This window comes from Lactuca serriola, chromosome 3 (assembly GCF_051521515.1).
Source record: "Lactuca serriola cultivar US96UC23 chromosome 3, Lser_US96UC23_V15, whole genome shotgun sequence".
In the NCBI taxonomy this organism is placed as follows: domain Eukaryota; kingdom Viridiplantae; phylum Streptophyta; class Magnoliopsida; order Asterales; family Asteraceae; genus Lactuca; species Lactuca serriola.
The window spans coordinates 192,642,455-192,649,743 of record NC_136410.1 but is presented as its reverse complement, the minus strand read 5'-3'; the positions used below and the strand labels follow the sequence as shown (position 1 = coordinate 192,649,743).

General features: G+C 39.6%; 1 pseudogene; it reads right to left on the bottom strand.

Moving 5' to 3' along the window:
• Positions 1-6,111: 6,111 nt before the first annotated feature.
• Positions 6,112-6,230, bottom strand: LOC145096543 (5S ribosomal RNA; annotated as a pseudogene).
• Between the last annotated feature and the right edge of the window lie 1,059 nt (positions 6,231-7,289).

Genomic DNA, 7,289 nt, shown 5'->3' with positions numbered 1-7,289 from the left:
GGTTTAGGTGATGCAACAAGATGGAAAGAAGGCACCAGGTTTAATCCCGTGTCCCATTTCAAACTTCATATGAAATTTACACAATCGGTCGCTCCCACGCATAATTGTTTCAAAACAAATCCACAAATTACCATTCAGCCCTCAACATTCCAAAATCCTTTTAATTTAAGTCCAATATTTACCAAAAATTCCTGACTTCTAAGTATCTTTAGAAACCAATCCAAAAATTACACTTAACCCCCAATATTCCAAAATTATGACGTTTAACTCCTGGAACCAACACCCTGCTAAATTATTAAGGATTTTAGGGCTACTATAAAATAATATAAAATGTAAACTTATATATTGGGGTTCAGAGTTTATTATTTAATTACTTAATTTCAAATAGAATGTTACAGTATGCGTTGGCTATAGCTTTGAGATTTGCCTCATTTCGCTCTTCCCCTTTAATTTGTCACAGGTATTTTTCCACATGGAACTTGAGCTCATCCTTGGATCTATGGACTATCCCTTGTATCTTCTTAGATAGGGGTCCACGAAGCTGACCTCGGGCGAAGGCGCTTGTCACATGGAATTATTCATGTTCTGGGACATTCAAGGTAGCTAGCATGAATCGATTGTAATAGTAACATATTGAATCTCCTTTTTTTTGCTTACACACCATCAGAGAGTTGGCGTCCCCTTTTCCTTTCCTCAATTGCATGAAGTTGTTGAGGAAAAGGTATTTCAGCTGCTCAAAATTCGAAATATTGCATGGCCTCAGAGACTAGAACCACTTGCATGTGTTTCATGGTAGGGTGCAGGGGAAATAGGTATAGGTGAAGTGATGATCCATTATAAGAGATGTCATCATCCACTCATAGTTGTCGATGTTGTCAGCTGGTTCAGTAGTACCATAGTATTTTGGCATGTTCGGTATCATCGCAGTGTGTGGAATCTCTAATTACAGCAGTTCATGGTTGAAATTAGAGCTTACACTTCGCATTAGGTTGTTCGTGTACGAGTACAACATACCGTCATAAGCCATATGTTGATGTGTCTGTTAGGGGATCGCATATATCTGATTGTGCATTGCCGCCGGTGAGATGTACGATTGATATTGATGTAAGTTTCGTTACAATCTAAATTGTTGAAATGTGTATTTCCATGTTGCGTGAACTATATATGGGGTTGCTCGTGTGTGTTGTTGCGTCGACGGATCGAATGGTTGAGCGGCCGCTATGAAGTGGTTGAATTCAGGTGCTACTGAGAAATGAACGGCAGGTCCATAGGAGCTAGGTCCCTGGTTGATCGAGGTATGCACACCTCTGACTTGTGGCTGAGACACTTCTTCGATTGAACCTTGGGCCTGTTGTGCGAACGGGTTGAAGATCAGTGGTTGATGTACGAGCAGTGGCATGTGGGGCAAGACTGCCATGGTGCCGTGTCGGTAGACAATCGATGAATATTACGACTACGGTTTAATATTGTGGCAGATCCAGGTTCCGATGCCTGAAGTGTGGGGAAACGACTGTTGCTGTTAAACATGATCTCTTTTTGTTGTGTTGCGACAATCTGTGGAGTTGTGGTTATGATTGTTTCTTGTGGAGGTGGGTTAACTGTTGGGCGCCATAAACTGGATATGTAGGTTGCCGTCGTTTCATTTGTTTAGTTGAATGGTGTCTATTAGACCATTGTGCGATTTGAAGCGTGTTCTTCCTGGATGGGAACTTTCCCTCCCTTTAATAGCTGCATTGGATGCACTGGGCTTGCTTCCGGTGCTCTTGACATCGCTAGAAGTTACCCTGCAATTTTTGATCTTTGGTTGGGCTTTGTGGATGTATCGTTCTATAGATACGTCTGGATGACGCCAAATTTTGTGATATGCCAGAGATGGTTGAATCGAGATCGAGGGTGAGAGTTGAGTTGGTTCCATCTCCTGATATCATAGTATAAATAGAAAGATGATCATTCATCGACGTCCGGGAGGGATTCTATCAAACCCCAAAACCGAGAACGGCGGAAAGGTTCTGGGGCGGAGGACGTCATGTAATGTATCACAACAATGTAAAGTAGTAAACAAGCAACACTATCATCCATTGCATTAATAGTATAATTTTAAATACATGTGAGTTCTGACATGTTTAATAGACACTAAAGTATAAATCAAAATGAAAGATGAGTCTTGAACGAGCTCCATCTTCACTAAGCCTTGCATCGGTACCCGTCTACTATTGACCTAGGATACAAGTTACTTTGAAAGAGAGTATCATCTTTAAATCTGGTGAGATCATAAGTATTTTAGTGTCTAAATTTGTAATAAAGTATTTGTAAGTATTTGAAGTGTACGTACGTAAAAGTTTTGAACCTCCTAGAAAACCCTATGTTTCCTACAAAAAGTAGTCTTCTACCAAGGCATCTTGTATCCGTGTGTGTCTCTTGTAAGAGTGTGTATTTTCCCAAATTCATCTATTGTTAACCAAAAACATAGTTTTTACATTACTGTGCATCGTGTGAATGTTCACGAAGTAAATGTAATGGGAAAATATTGTAGTACTATAGTACTATAATAAGTAACTACTGTTGTACTTACTAACTTAAACCAATTGTAATTTAAGGTAACATGTGATTGGCCTGTATCCTGCTACCGACTCTAGTAAAACGACGATGTAAGACGCCATAAGAAATGACATTTGGCACCCGTAGACTTGCAAGTCCCACTGTAGCGAACAACAAGGTGTAGTTTAGTCAATCCAGTATATATCTATATGCAAAATCATACACTCACCAATTAAGGAGATTCTAGATACAAAAACGGTCAAGGCAGGTAGTGCCATGCCCCGCTTAGTGGCTCACATAACCGCATGAATGTATATCTAATGAATGTGCTAGCTGTATTGTATGTTCTCCCTCTGTCTAGCATGTATGTATTGTAATGTTCTGCGTGTACTAGTTGTATTATGTGTTCTCTCTCTATCTAGCAAGTATTGAAATGTACTGTGTGTACTAGTTGTGTTGTGTGTTCTCTTTATCTAGCAAGTCTTGACTCATGAATGAACTGACTCATTGTATGATTCTTTGTTCTAGTAATAGTATTAGTAATTTCCTGAACTACGCCTATCATAGTTTACTAGTAATATGACTTGTACGTATGAATATGAACGTATAGCCTTGCTACCCAAGGGTGTTGAATTGACTGATAGAACTTTTATGTCTATATATGTATACATAATATATAACTAATATTTAGACGACTTTCGGACGGATAACCGACGCCCTAATGCCACATCCCAACGAAGAAAGGGAGATAAAGGGAGCTATCCTTCCTAAGTCCTTTAAACATTACTTATATAACTATACATACATAGGCATGCATTTGACAGTATAAAAGTATAAAAGAAGTTTTGTAAAACCATTGAAAAGTTTAGTAACTAACAAAGGATGACTTGATGTCAGTTTGTAAAACGATTTGAAAGCAGTTTGTTTGATAAGAACAGTTTAAAGTATAAGGAACCTTTGCTTGAAACACAATTGTAACAGATTTTGAAAAGAAACATTCAGTATGTAAGACAGTTTGATAAAGAGTTTTAAACAAGTAAAAACGTTTTGGAAAGCCATTTGAAATAATCTGCTTGGTAAAACAGCTAAAAGAGTAGTAAATCCATTTGTATGCTACTTATTAATCACATGTGATTGATATAATAACTAGCATGATTCAACTTGTATCCCCCCTAAAAGCATTTAGAAACATTTAAAATATTTATTAAGGTGGTATGAACTCACATGCAGTGAGCGGATTGGATGGAATTGCCAGACAAGTGCTTTGTGTCAAGTGAAGACTTAGACACACACAATGATCCTAATAACATATGAAGACATATGCATATATATATATATATATATATATATATATATATAATTTGTTATTTTAACACTAGTTAAACATCTATAAACATCCTAATGTGAGGAAAACACTTTGGTCAAAGTGTTAGGAGGCTATCGGGTTGCAACAAAGGAGTGCAAGGCCTTATACGGGAGTTTATGGTCAATGGACCATGTTTGTTGGAGTTTATGGTCTCGGAGAGTTTACTCCTGACCCTAAACTCTCATTTAGGTCTCCAAATGAGGCTTAAAACTAACATAACTTAAGTGGCTAAGTGTTCCAAGGCTTTAACAAGAGGTTGGGTGAGTTTAAGGTCCATGAATGGCCTTGTATGGTGTTTACGGTCTAGGGACCACATCCCCATGAGTTTACGGCTATAAACTCATGTTAAGAAGTACCATTTTGTGAATTAAATTCCTTATTTCAATGGTGTAGGCTCTATGCTAATATCCAAGGCTTACTAAGGTGTTAGGGGCTTCAAAACACCCTTTGGGGGTGTTTATGGTTTTGGGAGATTCCCAAACCGTAAACTCATGTTCATGGGGGGTTTTGTTGTTTTTCAAGTGCTAAACTCCTCAAGGGAAGGATCTATGCTAGTTTTCAAGGCTTAGAAGGAACTAGGGCACACTTTGGCACCCATTTTAGGGTTTACGGTCAAAGAACACCTCGGACAGTAAACACCTTGTTCTTGGTGTTTCCTGGGTGATATCTTGATATAAGGAAGTATAACAAGCCTTAAAATACTCTAGGATAGAAGTACATACAATTTGGGACAAAATCTTGAAGATCCTTGGGAGAGAAATCGGGTTTTAACTAGTTGAAATGGGAGAAATGAAGGAAAAATGGCTAAGTGCCATCTATATAGTCCATGGAGTTTACGGTCCAAATGCCATTTGGGCCGTAAACTCCAAACTCTTGGATTTTTTTGAACTTTATTGATGCATAAACAACCCTAGGGCATCCTCTCTCCCGATATCTCCTAAAGTGCTAATCCTAAAATACTCAAACTTATTCCAAAAGCTTTAAAAATTAGCAGAAACTGTCCTGACTTTTGTTGAAGTGAAGGGTTGTACAATATAGAAAACTTTGGGTTGTCACATCATCCCCCCGTTAGAGGGAATTTCGTCCCAAAATTAAAATTTAGGTAAGGAAGTAGGCATGAAAAATCGAGTACGAAGGTGCGGATACTTCCTAATCGATTGGTTCTCACGCTCACAAGTGAATCGGGTCCTCGGTTGGTATCCCAGTCAACCTTCACTAATGGGAGGCGGTTTTGCCTTGTTCGCCTGATCTCTTGGTCCTTGATTACTACAGTTCCTCTACAAAGGCGAGGCTCTCGTTGATCTCGATCTCTTCGAGTGGGAATACGAGAGTCCTGTCGGAAAGATATGTTTTCAAATTCAAGACGTGAAGGATGAAATGTACGTTACTGAGTTCGCGGCGTGGGTTGGGTTTATGAGTTACAAGGCCAATTCAGGTAAGAATCTCGGAGATCCTAACTCTCTTGGATTTAGCTCTCAACGCTTTCCGACGTGTATCAAGCCTTCCCAGGGTGAGACTTCCAAAAGGATTTGGTCTCTTACTTGGAATTCCAAGGTTTCTTTTTTCTTGCTTCTCTTCCCAGTCAAGGGCCACTCCCTTTTGAGTCAAAGTCGTAATAGGTTGTGTAATTCGCGAGGAGTTCCGAATGAACTTACAACGGTAGGTCAGCGAGACCTAGAATTTTGGCGAATTACGTACGCGTCTTCAGTGCTGACAAATTCTCGACGGTTTTGATCTTTGGAAGGGTCCTCAAGAATTCCCACATCACTAATAGCGTGTCTTAGGAATTTGACTCTTAAATTCTAAAACTCGTATTTAGAGAACTTCGCGTAAAGTTTCTCTGATCGTAATGTTTCCGTGGTCCGTTGTAGATTCTCTTTATGATTTCCTTCTTAATACGAGAGTAAATAAGTAAGTCATTTATAAGGACAATGATGAACTGATCCAAGTAAGAATGGCGTACCCTATTCATTAAGTTCATGAATACTACGGGCCTATTGGTCCTATCTGAAGGATATCACTACGGACTCACAGCTTCCGTATCGAGTTTGGAAAACTGTCCTCGGGACATCCTTCAATAACACTCGTAACTGGTGATATTCGGATCTAGGGTCCATTTCTGAAATGCACTTCGTTCCTTTTCGATTGATCAACCAATTCATCTATGTGAGGCAGAAGGTAATGATTTCTAATGGAAGTCCTGTCGAGGTCTGCACCATGAGGACTTCCCAAGGTGTTACCCATCACAGTACTTCTCTAGCCTAAGCACGCTTAACTGCAGAGTTTTGATGGGATCCGGTGCATTAGTGCTGGTATGATCGCACCGCTGAAGTCTGTCTTCTTGAAGAATAAGACCGGAGCTCTCAAGGTGAGGAGCTTGGTCTCCTCATTCTATTAACGAGTAGTCGTTAAGCTGTCCGGACGATTCTTGTGTCTCCGTTGGTGTGAGACTGTAGGGAGATCGGTTTACTAGAGTCGTATTGGGTTCTAAGTTTGTTCACATGACGATGCGATCACTCGTAGTCTTGGGTAGTCTCCGTCCTGAAGTTCATATTAGAAGTCATAAATGGTTCATCAATCGCAGTCTCGTGTATATGATTCGTATATAATTAAGATTGAAAATGTAGTCGAATAAATGATTCTTCTTTAACCTCACATCCCAACGAGGAAAAGAGTTAAAGTGGAATCATCAATTCTAAACCTGTAGAACCTTTATTATATACCACCCCTATGTATACATTCTTCAGCGATAGATCAACCATATGGGTCTTTGGATTGAACTTGACGTACTATACGAGTGGTACTTCAGGGACGCTTTCTGAGTTTCCTTCGGAAAGGATAAGAAACATGAGGTACTCTATGCATGAGTACTCCGATATTTTGGAATGACAGCTTCGCTAGAATGGCGATTTCGGAGAAAGAGATGTGCGCATGAACTGGTATTGTGCGAATCGAAGACTCAAGTTGTATGATAATATCGTACATACTTGAAAATAAAGACATTAGATTTGAACATAAAGGCGTTACAGACCAAACACAACAACGCAACTTTTAACAGAGTTACAAAACTATAGAGTAACGACAAGTACTGTTGCGAACAAGGTATATTACAAAAGGCAAGTATACGCAGCACGAGGGTCCCTTAACTGACGAGATCTCGCAAAAGATAAGACTCAAGTTGAACTAGTTTTAAACATGTTTTATGGGTCTGTTACAATGAAACGCCTTAATTACATTAACGTGAGTCTGGAGTAGTCTCTCTTGCGGCAGTGATCCTTAGTATTTTTCCGTGTGTGCCGGAGTTCTTTGATATCGGACAATCCTTTTTAAGGTGTCCAGTCTCTCCACATTGGTGGCACGTCTGACTTGTACCAGCATTGGTGGT